Source organism: Talpa occidentalis, unplaced genomic scaffold, assembly GCF_014898055.3.
Source record: "Talpa occidentalis isolate TD23 unplaced genomic scaffold, MPIMG_talOcc4v2.1 talOcc4.8, whole genome shotgun sequence".
Lineage (NCBI taxonomy): Eukaryota > Metazoa > Chordata > Mammalia > Eulipotyphla > Talpidae > Talpa > Talpa occidentalis.
In genome coordinates, this window is record NW_023605194.1 from 116478705 (window position 1) to 116491454 (window position 12750).

General features: G+C 39.1%; 1 pseudogene; it reads left to right on the forward strand.

Annotated features, from left to right (window-relative positions):
- The first annotated feature begins 9744 nt into the window (after nucleotides 1–9744).
- On the forward strand, nucleotides 9745–12019 carry LOC119234776 (40S ribosomal protein S12-like; annotated as a pseudogene).
- Nucleotides 12020–12750: the final 731 nt, after the last annotated feature.

Sequence of the window (12750 nt, forward strand, 5' to 3'; positions counted from 1 at the left end):
CCCTGAAAACATTTTTTTATTTAATTTAATTTTATTTTTACATCATTTTTCATTTTTGCACAATGGACGCGTTTCCATCATGATTATATTCCCCGTGCAATTCCCACCCCCCTTGTTTTGACCCTATTCCCTTCTTGCCTCCCCACCCCAATGGGTCTCTGGTTTATAGTTGCTGTTGATTTTGATTTTTGCTATATTATAATTAGTCCTTTTCCTGGTCTCTTATTTAGGTTTTCTAAATGCCTGCTATGAAATACCGATGGCTTCGAGAGACTGGGGAATCGTTGCTATCAAAGGATATCTTTGGGGTCCCCCTCAACTTTTATTTCACTCATTTAACGAAAGTTTTTATCACTGTAATCTAGTTTCCAAGCCCACAGCAAATCAAAAGTTTCCAATTAAAATGAAAAGTCTTTTACTGCTGACAAGGCAGACATAAAAGATTCATGTCAATTAAAACAAAATTAAAAAATGAGTTTTTGAAAGCCAATCATTTCACAACCCATCATCTAGAATAAACCTGGGTATAGCTGGGTCAGGCTGAAAGGTTAGGAATTAACAATCTTATTTGACTCTAGAATTCCAAGAAAATCTTCCGTGATGTTGAGAACCGTTTTTGTATAAAGTTAAAATGTTGACTATATTTTTAATAGCAAATAAAAATTGTTTTGCCCCAACAATCTATCCTGAAAAGTTATACAGCTAAACTCATTTTTAAAATTCAGAATAGCAAATGGTTTGCGCCAAAGATATATAATCTAACTTGAAATTTTGACAGTGGAAACCTCATACAAGGAATACTTCCTTGAATTTAGCATAAAAAATGAAAATGAGTCAAGCATGTCACACAGTTGAGTATATACAGTTCCTTAAAAAATAAGTTGTTTCAAATTCTTAACACACTAAGATGAGAAAACATGCTTTCTGTAGAAAACATGGTTCCTGATTTTTACAACAGGTTATTGTTATTAAAAGCCCAAAAGTTTATAAAAAGTAGGAATTTTAGATTCCCACTAAAAATATCTATAAAATATTTGAATTCGTCAAAATATTTATCTGTAAACAAAATTACAAAATAAGCCAAAAAGAGATAATCTGTATATCAAGCATATTTTACTTTTTTCTCTTTTACATAATATGTGTGAATTAATGTGGTAGTGACACTCAAAATCAATTGTGAAAAAAAAATTCTATTAATAAGAGTATCACAGGCACTCACATCCTGATTCACAGTTACGCTCAAGAAGAATTAATTAGGTTCCGCATACACAGCTGGCCCTTTTTATGCTGAATATTCACCTTTTTCATAATAAACATACATTATTTTTCATATGTTTGATATCTTTTAATATAACTCAGTGACTTAATACTTTTTCAAATCCTGAAGTTTTTTTCAGATACAACTCGGAAATCACTTACCATAGTTTCTGAATCCTTGCAGTGACACTGGAGCAATGTTCTTAATTGTGCTCCGCATTTTTTATTATTTCCCCTAAAATAGAAAAACCACCAGAGGATAAAATCTTAGCTTTTGTTCGAAACATATTTTGTAATAAAAAGAGAATGACCAAGAGAAGCTGAAGTGGACACATTTCAGCTTTAGTTGAACTGATTATTTTTATTTATTGTTTTTTAATTGAACCCATTTCAAGTAAGTGTATACATTTTATCTTCAGACACATCATGTGAAAATATGACAGTTTTCATTGCCGTGGATGTTTTTAACTTAGTACACTGTATTCAAACTCTCTCATTATCCTTGGAGAATCAGCATAATTGGTTCCCTGTGTCCATGGAAAAAATACTGAATTTATTTCCTTTTCTATAAAATTAGGGTGTTTTTCTAGAGCATCCTTAATTTCTGGCTCTGTGCCCAGATCTCCAGAGCTCTCCTGGAGTGTGAACACACCCACCCACTGCGAGTGCCTTCTCCCTTCCTTTGAAATTAGTGGAATCTTCCATCTACACTGTTGCTTATAAGCCATAAAAAAAATAGGATAAAATAAAGAAAAAAGAACCAAACTTACTTCTTGCTTGCTTTGGGTATCTTTATTAATTGGGTATATTATGTCTAATTATAAACTAGCTATTGAAACCATCTAATCTTAACTTGGTTTCTCCATTGCTCAGAGACTCAGCATTCTTTATTGTTTGTAACAATACTTTGCAGAGATGCAAGTAAGAAGCACAAAAAATAAGTATGCATCAAATGCATTAATAGGTTTAATTGTTGGTTGGTTAAGTGTGTTACAGACAATAAGTTTTCTGCCTGTTAAATTTGTTAAAAGCAATACAAATAGATTAACTAGGCAAATCTGAAAATTGTTTTAGAATCTTTCCAAGTACTTTGAGGCACAATTTTTATTTATTTCTCTGAGCATTCCTAGCAATAGACCTAGAATTAGGTCTGTGATGTAGCTGTTAGCTCTTCCCTTTGATTTTTCTTACACAAGTGTGTGGAAACATAATAATATCGCTTTTTGGCGCAGATTTAAAGAACAACATTTGGCTAAAATTTTTTCTAACAACTGCTTTGTTATTGAAAATCATTAGAAACAAAGGAAAATATTGCCCATAATAAGACACAAGTTTTATGGAGTTTCTGGTCCTTCCAAAACAAAAAAGTGAGAGAAAAAATTATGTCAGTATTCTGCAGGGAAATGATCTCTTCTAGTAGCTTGCAAGTAATTTTCAAACCATGTGCCCACCAGCAGCTTGGCAGCGCTGGACGCTTGGGATAAGGGCATTTTATTTACACATTTCCTTATAAATACATGTAAATTTATTCATGTATTTAATGCAAAACTTTGTGTATTAAAATTTATGTGTGCCTCAATCATTTTTAAAAAGTATGCAGACTTCACTGAGTAGAAAGAACAGAGACTATCAATAATTATGCATTTTTATTATTAGACAAGCCAGCATGTTTCCTTTTTACTTCATTTTATACTTATTGAAGTAGCACTGGTTTGCAACACTGCATCTGATTCAGAAGCATCGGGTCACACCCCTTCAGAGTCATGCTGTCACCCTAAGCCCATCCCAAATGCCATTTTGAAAATTAATGGCAGGATCCTGGACTGGTGCAGCCTCCACCAGTCACTTGCTCCTGCACTCACCGAGGCGCAGGTCTGAGCTAGGAGGTATCTGCGGGAAGCAGGGGGTGTCACAATAGCTAAACTGAGCAACAGAGTGCTTAGTTGCTTTACATGCAACTCATATGAAAACAAACAATTTATACACTATTTTTATTATTTTAAAGAAAACAAAACAAACACCAGCCACCACCTATTATATCCTCTTCACCCCTGTTCCCACCCTCTTCACCTCCAGTAACCCCACTTCGGTTTTCATGCGTATTTTATTTTGTCCATCCCTTCTCTCACCATCACATCTGTACTTCCCACTCTGCTCCCTGTCAACCTACTGTGAGTTAGAATGAAGAGAAAGAAGTATAACATGTAATAGAGGATTTAGTGGTGTTTTTCATATGAGATTTGAAGAAGCTGTGGTAGGTATGAAAGTGATAAATTGTGGTTCAAAACTGAAGGATGAATGTGAATGAAATAGGAATGGACGCGCATTTAAATAATCTAATGCAAGCACGGGAGACTTTGGAGAGTGAACAAATGGAGCTTGCTGATGAGCTGGAGCTATTTATCCACGGAGAGAACACTCATCTACCGAGGAGGAACGTACAGTTAATAGTGAATAGTTTTCCAAAAAATTAAATGTCAAACTTTTGTGTCATAAGGAACATGAACAAGTGTTAAAGATGAAATTCCTAGACAATTTGCTCTCATGTTTCAGAGTGACTCTGGAATAATTTAATAAAGACCAGGTGGTTTGAGCACTATTTTTAGAAAAACATTGGTGGAAAAGAATAATAATTTATGCACAGAGTGAGAGATATTAGATGATAGATAGACAGACAGACAGAAAAAGTTACTGATTTGGGACACAAAATTTTAGGAGATAGGAAGACTTTAAATGTGTTGTTTTTTCGCTCTCTCTCTTTTTTTTTGAATGTAAGTATATGCAAGAGAATGTATTTTAAAAAATATATTGAAAATGATCATACAAATGCCTACACACTGTTAATATATTAACTAGAGAGCCACGGGGCTTTCTATACAATGAAGACATGCAAAATCTGTGATAATAACAACATCCTACATTTTATTACCCTTTAATAGTGTCAGGTACTGGTCAGCATGGTGAGTCAGGTAAGATCCCAGGGAGTGACCTGACACCCAGTCGCTGTTTATAGAACAGGCAGCAGAGGGGCAGAGCTGTGAGACTTGCCCTAATCAATCAAAAAGTGGTACAGCTGGAAGGAGAGCCCACCCTTGTAATCAAAATAACACACAAACATGGTGATTTCAACTTATTACCCATTCTCAAATTGATCGGTACTGAAAGTTATTTCAGTTATTTATTTTTCATTCAGTACTTTCCAAATATTTATAGCATCTTCCCTAAATTTCTAGAAAAGTTTTAAAACTTATTTTTAAGTATAAAATGTCACTATAAAAATAATCCCGGGTCTATTTGACATGTATCTTAGCCATTTACTTTACTTCCATCCATCTTTGTCTTCGATATATAGACATATGTCCACTAATAATGGAAAACTAAATGTAAATTCACTTAAATGAATGGAAAACCCATAACGAGTGTGAACTGTCAAGTGGATTAGAAGAACTGAATGTGTAATGACTGAGTATATATAATTCTGCTGATGGTGTGGATTTACACTTACGTGTGTGACATTTGTTCCACAAAGAAAGACAGACAAGTGAACTGTTTTAAATATTAAATATATCTTTGGGGAATTTACAAAAGAACGTATCTTAAAATAGATTACTTGAATTCATATATTTACACTTTTGCATAGTTTCCACCCCAGAAAGACTAATTCAATAAGGAAATGACAAGCTTTGACTACAAATAGCAAGGCTTCTCTCCTGACAAACAAAAGCAAAAGCAAAACCCAAAATGCACAGTGCACATTATACAATAAGATAATATGTTCAGAGAAATGGAGTTTGCTGATGAAACTGAGCTGTTTGCAGATTCCAAATGTACAATTAGTTTCATGAGTGAGCCTACGCGTGACTTCCTTCAGTGCAGTTTGTTTTGGGAATTGTTGGAATGTGCCTTCTAGTGTCTTTCTTAGCCTAGATGTGACATTTTCCAGTAGACAGGTTCTGGATCATGGTAAGTGCTTCATTGTCATTTAACTATTTTCATCATCTTTGTTATCCCTGAAAATTAATAAAGTAAAATTGTCATATTTTTTAAATGATAGCAATAACTCTTCGCATTAATATTTGTATCTATGAAAGAATAAAAACATGTGATTATTAAAAAGCATAAAATCTTAAAACTTCTAGATGGAGATATATGCAAAAATTTTTATGACCTCGGAGTAGGCAGAATTTTCTTAAAGAGAACACAAATACAAAATGTCAATGCAAATTTTGATAAATTGAACTTCATCAGAATTAAATTATTTGGCTTTTCACCAGTCACTAACGAGAAAATAAAACAAAAAAAGCCACAGACCAGGACACAGTGGTCACTGCCTGCGTATCTGACAGAGAACTTGCACTGAGAACTCCTATATGTCAATAATAAAAAATTGTTTCAGTTGAAAAACAGACAGAAAATTTAATAAACAATTCACAAAAGAACTTTAAAAATGGCCAACAAATACAAAAAGCTACTTAGAATCATTATTTGTTGGAGAAATGCAAATAAAAGCCACAGTAAAACATCCCTCCACAACAATTCCATTGGCTAAAATCGCAAAGATTGATCATCCCAAAGTGCTATTGAAGACATGGGGGAAATAAAACTCATCTACTGCCGTTGGGAATGTAAAACGATACATTCAATTTGGAAAATTGGCCATTTTCTTTGAAAAAAGAAACTTAAACCAACCATGTGATCCAGCCAGGGACAGCTACATTCGTAAGGCCCTATGAAAAATAAAAGCATAAAATATAAATAAATAAAATATATAAAGATAAATAATTACCCTATTTTGGACTGTTTCAAATATTCCAGAAGACCCACAATTCTTCCTCTCCATCCCCATTTTCAGGACAGGCAGACAAAAATGACTTGGCAACCAAGAGCAATGGTGCCCTCAGAGACCTTGCTCTTCACATCTCCCTCCTGAGGCTCAGCAACATCTTTTTGTGACCTGGAAATGTGTTTACTCCTTTATTCTTCAGAACCTAGAGAGATTTTGTGGACAGTCTTATGCGATATGATAATGAAGAGATTAAAGAGCATCCTAGCATTCCGACATTTTGTTCTCTTCCTGTCTAGCTACAATTCAAAAGGATCAGTTTTCTGTGCATAGAAACAACTTTGCTGTTTTACGCTTTCTTCGCAAACATTTATAAAGCTCACATCTTGTTCAAACAAAGAAATATTTATTACCTGGGGAACGACTAAAAGATTCTTTTAGCGAGTAGGTCAAGGGTCACCAGTACCACTAGAAATTACTTTGTAGAGAGAAAAATCACAGCAAAGCCATAGATTTTTGAGAATGCTAATATTTAACAGAACTGTGACATCATCATAACCAAAATAACCAAAACCTTTAAATTCGGGGGATAGTAGTGACACGAATATATGGATACTTTGAGGATATAATATTATCAGGTAATCATATTGGGTTAGGATGAAATTATCCAGACACTGATTTCCTTTCTGTTCATAAGCTAGAAGCACTGAGAGGAAACTCAGTGGAGACTAAATTTAGGTTGTGAAAAGTTTACAAATCTGGCTTCCCTTGAGGTGCCAGGGTCATAAATTTAAGGACTGACAGTGCAAGGTGGTCACATCGGCCACTTTTATAATGGAGATCACTGAATATTTCCTGGCATCTCAGAGACAATGTGCTTTAATGTAGATTATATTGATTTACCTAAGATAACTGTTTCCTCTTACCTTGCAATAACTTGGAGCAAATCAATGCAATCTGCATTTCAATACTTTGTTTTACTGACTTCTTAATAGAGATGGCTTGAGAAATTTGATTAGAGGACAATATGCCACACCTGCTAATAACTGAGTTGCACACAGGTAGGAAATTGAAAGCCAAATAAATCACTTTATTTTTATATCCACCCAAGCAATTAATGCTTCTGTGTTCTAGAAACTTTACTGACAATGATATGACCTTGCTAACTTTGTCATCATCGGCCCTGCTTAAAGGCATTCACATCGCACTTTTAAGCCCAATATATTACAGGATGACATAAAATATAAAGAAGTAAATGGTGCTACATCTTAGGAAAGAATCAAACAAGAAAGGCTCAGCATTATTGGGGAAATTTTACAACTATTAACTGTTTAAATAAATGTGATCACCCTCATTTAAATATGAGCTGAATAAATAAAAATGATTTAACATATTAATGGATGAAATGGCTGATATTTGCTCCTCAAATTAGACTAGTGACCCAATACAATGGCAATCAAATTTTATTTAAAAAATAGAGATGATTAAATAGACAATGTTTGAAAAAAGAAAAAAATGGTGATAAGTCTCATGCTACTAGCACATAAGAAGCCACGAAATGGGAATGTGTTAATATGGTCACTGATAGAAGATAAAGAGGTCACCAAAATCAATCAGCAAAGGATGTAAGTTTCACATACGATCTCGGCAAAACCGAATCACTGCTTAGAAGAAAAATAAACTAGATCCTTATCTTGCACTCCATGAAACAATGGACCCCTAGCATGGAGACTGTCTTGGTTACCGGCACGGGGAGCAGCGCTTCTTAAGCAGGACCAGGAGGCAGGAATGATAAGAAGCTGAGGGCCTGCCTGTATTCAGTTAAGATTACCTTTGCACAACGGATCAGCCAGCTCGGGTTAGCAGAAAGGTGACTGTCTGAGGAAGCTATTTGTGAACTGCACATTTGGGACATAATATTTAACATAGGCCAACTATTTTTGCAAATCAAGGAACAAAAACAGAAAACACACAAAGGATAAGCAAACACAACGTCAGACCTGGCTACATACGTGGAGTGTCATCGTTTGCGTTCCCGAGAGGAGTGTGCGTAGATCACCCCTGTATCCTCTGCAGGGGCAGAGGACTGATGGCAGCACAGTGGGGACACAAAGAAGTAAAAAGTGACTACTATGCACCAGTTAGAAGCAAGACCTCAATGTAGATTATACCTGTGTGTGTTCTCTTTCAAGAAAAGCATTTTGAGCACAAAATTAGTAACAAAATAAGTAACTTGCAAGAACAGAGAGATGTGCTGTGGCCTCTGCAATCAGAAGATGGATTTCCAGCAACAGTGGCCATCATGTCAGAGCCGAGGACCCATGGCGTGAGGCTTTCTGGGGAAAGCAGGTGATTTCCACACTGGCCAAAAAGATGCCTTAGGAGAGCAGGGCAAGTGGGCTGGTCGGGGTGTTTATGTGGGTTGGCTGCAGGGTTGGGCGAGGGTTACAAGGCGCAGGAAGGGACCTGACTAATTTGAACTCCTTTCTACACCAAAGGCAAGAACCCCGCTGCGTTCCTCTGGACATTTTCAGCAAAGAGAAACGGGGAAGGTTGATGTTTTAAAATTGTGTATAAACATCAAAAAATGGTCTCAGCCTCTTCTTTGTAATAAGATTGATAGCAGAATGTAACGCACAGGGCGGTAAACAGGCAGATGGACACACCCCCCAGATACAGTTATCAGAAACAGGCAAATTCTCAAGACCTCCTTCTACAGGAGGAGGAGATTCTACTAATTTCACAAATGCATGTTGGGCATGGAATGTGATAATAGATATCAATAAAAGCAGGAATCTTTGATAAAAAATATACCATATTTTAGAAGCATGATATGCATTATCTTCCTGTCAGCCTTTTGGATAATTCAAAGGAAACAGAGTCGCTTGAGCGCGACACTGAAGCTGTTACACCAGCTCTTGGATAATTATCTCTGCCCACTGTAGGATCTGTGTTGCCAGTGACTCCTTTTTGACAGACACACCATGTCTTTCCCTCAGAGAATGTTTTACAAGTCTGACACATTTTTATCCATTTCTCTTTATTTCAATGTTCTATCCTGTCATGGAAAATGGTGCGGTTTGTAATAAGCCCGGGATGTGCCTAAGAAGTGCCAGCAGTTTGGGTTCTAACACAGAAAGAAACCTTCTTTAATGGAAGCAACCATCCGATGAACTATTATTTTTCCTTTGGTGATAATATCCTAGTAGGAATGTTGCTGTAAGTTTCAATACATAATGAAATTTTCCTGTTTCCACAACTAGGTCTTGACTGTAAAAAATTTAAGAAAAAGTAAGAATAACATTTGCAAAATGAACAATTTTACTGTGGTGGCAGCCTTAAAAAAAAATCCTGTTGAGAAAATGACACAATTTTTCCCCTAATTTTTTGCTCTTCTCTTTTTTCTTTAAATATTTATTTATGCAAGCATGCAAGAGCTGGGGTGTGGGCCAAAGATAGGGGAGGGGTGTGAGAGCATTCACCAGTGGCAGAGTGGGGAGCAGAGCAGGCAGATCCGCTGAAATCCACTGCTGAGGGGAGCAGCGGGCGAGACAGGAGAGGTCTGCTGCGCCATGTGGGTAGCTCCCTGGCCAGGGCTCGAACTGGTGCTGCAGTGGCTGCTGATAGCTTCACAGTGCTGAGACTTGACCCTTTGTGCCTCCAAGAAGGCCCATTTTTTGCTCTTCTCTTGACCTGAGTGCACCATGCCCTGCTATCTGCAGACTCTGTGTCTGCTTCCTCCTTCTGGTCAACTGGCAGTCTCTCAGGGAGACCCTAGCAGATCCCGGCAGGTAAGATAATAACTCCCTGTCCTTATGTTGGGGGGTAGCCCCACCCCTTTCTCCCTCTCCTTAATGTCACCTTTCAGCTGCTAGGTATTAGTTGCCTGTTTATTTACTGTCCTGCAAGGCATCTTGTTAGCCTTCAGCTGTGTTTTCAGCAGTAAAAGGAACAGGACTAAGCTCACTGAAGGTGCCATTCTGTTGCTCATGACTGGGCACTGGTGCTCATTGTTTTATTTTACTGAAATACATACTTTAATAATAGGCTTGTAGGGATAATGTACATTTTAAGACCCACCTGTTGACATTTTAAAGCACTAAAATTAGAGCATTGAAATTTAAAAGCATTAATCTGTGTGAACTTACATATTTCCATAAATTATCAATACATTAGTGACCTGACAACTGTGAATTTTAGAAACACACTAATATTTTTAAATAGAATTTCTGGATCAGGGCTTTCCTCGGGTTCTACCTTCAGGTGTGTTTGATTGTCTTTATACACTTGTTACATTTTTATTTTCCGTCTGAATGCATTTTATCTTTCCTTTGAGAAGGCTTTTCCCTTTTCTTCCTGCAAAATTGTAGCAGAAGCCCCATGGCCTCCACAGCACTGACCCCAGGGTCCTTGGAGGCCTCCCACAGCAGGGTTCACTGCCCAGCTCCACTCTCTCCTCTGCTCCCTGCCACTTCTCCTGCTCCAGAACCGGTTTGGTGCTGAGTAAAAACCAATCAAAGTATCTATATAGTGTGGACTGATTGCGTGTCAGTGACTAGCTCAGGTATCAGGCTATTTTTGTCAATACTTTTTGAGAAATTGTTGGGGCAAGGAGTGACTTCTGGGATTTTGGGAACTTTTCTGCTCTTAACAAGTCCATGAGGGAGAAATGGCTCGTTTATGCCTCAGGACACTTTTGTGCTGGGCGTGAAAATTGAAATCGCCCTCACCATTAAGTGGCCAGAGTGAGACCTCGCCCGAGGACCCAGCACAGGTGCGGCCAGGGCAGTGGGGAGGACACGCAGGGAGGAGAGCCCGGCTGGGCCACACCTGGGGCCGCCATGCTTTGGAAATCTCGTTAAGTGAATCTTCCTTAACGCTGAGCTGGTAGAATTAATGCTTGCGACTTGCATCCAAACACATTCTACCGGAAATAAAGCAGAAAACATATCCACATGCTAACTTGTTAATAATATCATGGCTCTCTTGTGTGTGATGAGATCAACGTGGCGGAAGTGGGAGGCCGCACTGGCCTGCAGAGAGCAGCCGTCCTGGTGGGAAGGTTTTCTGCAGGTCGAGCATGTAAATGGACGCAGACCCTGCCGCCCTGTTCCGCACTGCGGCCTTAAAGAAGGTGTCATCTATCCACAGGAGACGTCAATGTCTATTCATCCCATCTGTATTTTATTTTATTATTTTTAAAAGATTTTTTTTATTCATGCATATAAGAACTGGGGTACAGGCCAGAGGTGTGGGGGGTGAGAGGATTCACCAGAGATAGAGCAGGGAACAGAACAGGCGGCTCCACTGAAATCCACTGCTGAGGGGAGCAGCGGATGAGACAGGAGAGGTCTGCTGTGCCATGTGGGTATCTCCCTGGCCAGCCAGGAATCGAACCCGTGCTGCAGAGACTGCAGACAGCTTCAGAGTGCTGAGACTTAACCCCTCGTGCCCCCAGGGAGGCCCCAACTATATTTTAACAAGAAAAAAGTAAAAATACTCTTTCCCTGCCACCCGAGTAGCGCAGAGGCGGAGGCTCAGGTGCATTCAAGATTCGGCTCCACCCGTCATCCACCGCCGTGGCCGAGGAAGGCATTGCTGCTGGAGGCATCATGGACGCTGATACTGCTTTGCAAGAGGTGCTGAAGACCGCCCTCCTTCACGATGGCCTAACACGTGGAATTCGCAAAGCTGACAAAAGCCTTAGACAAGCACCAAGCCCATCTTTGTGTGCTTGCATCCAACTGTGATGAACCCAAGTACGTCAAGTTGGTGGAGACCCTTTGTGCTGAACACCAGATCATCTTAATTAAGGTTGATGACAACAAAAACCTGGGCGAAAAGGGTAAGACAGAGAGGGGAAGCCCCGTAAAGTGGTTGGCTGCCCTTGTGTGGTAGTTAAGGACTATGGCAAAGAGTCTCAGGCCCAGGATGTCATCGAGGAGTACTTCAAATGCAAGAAATGAGCAAATAAAAAAATTGGCTCATCAAAAAAAAAAAAAGTAAAAATAGTAACAAGTGGTAAATGAAAGTGCTTGTTGTTTTGAATAACCACGTTCATCTTTTTCGTTTCCTGCCTCTTGCCTAGTCCATCCAAAGCTCTCGTCTGTTTGAAAAGATTTAAAATATAATTTAAGCAGCTAAGATAAAAGACGAACTAGTTTCTGGGATGGGAGAACAAGAGATCTAGCGAGAACAGCGTGTGGGGGAGTGAAATATTCCAGCTCCCTGTCTTCCCTCCTTGCTGAGGCAAGGTTCGGAGAAGCCAGTCTGAGGAGCCTCCCAGGTGGAAGACAAACGTGTCGGGCCGAGGTTCTGTCAGCGGATGACTGAGGGCAGTGGCTGCGCAGCTGCTTCCTTCCTGGATAATGAAAAGCTCAGAAAACGACACAAGGGCAGCGCTGGAGAGGTGAAATGGCAAGAGGAATCTCAACAGAACTTTTTTCTCGGGGCTTTGGCCTAAAGATGAAGGGAAAGTGAGGGACAAGAGGCTGCAAGAGGGCCTCCCCGCCTCTCCTCTGCCCCTCACTTGTCCGAGGGTCTCAGTGTTTGAATCCTGGGTCCAGGGGACGCGCCCACCAGCTGTGTGGCCAAGGCTGTCAGGGAAGGGCCTTCAGGGTCACTCTCTTATGTCCCCCTCAATCCATTTGCATCACGGACATTAAATTGAGAGGAAATGGACCTGTCAGGGTGCCCGCTGCCGCTGGCAG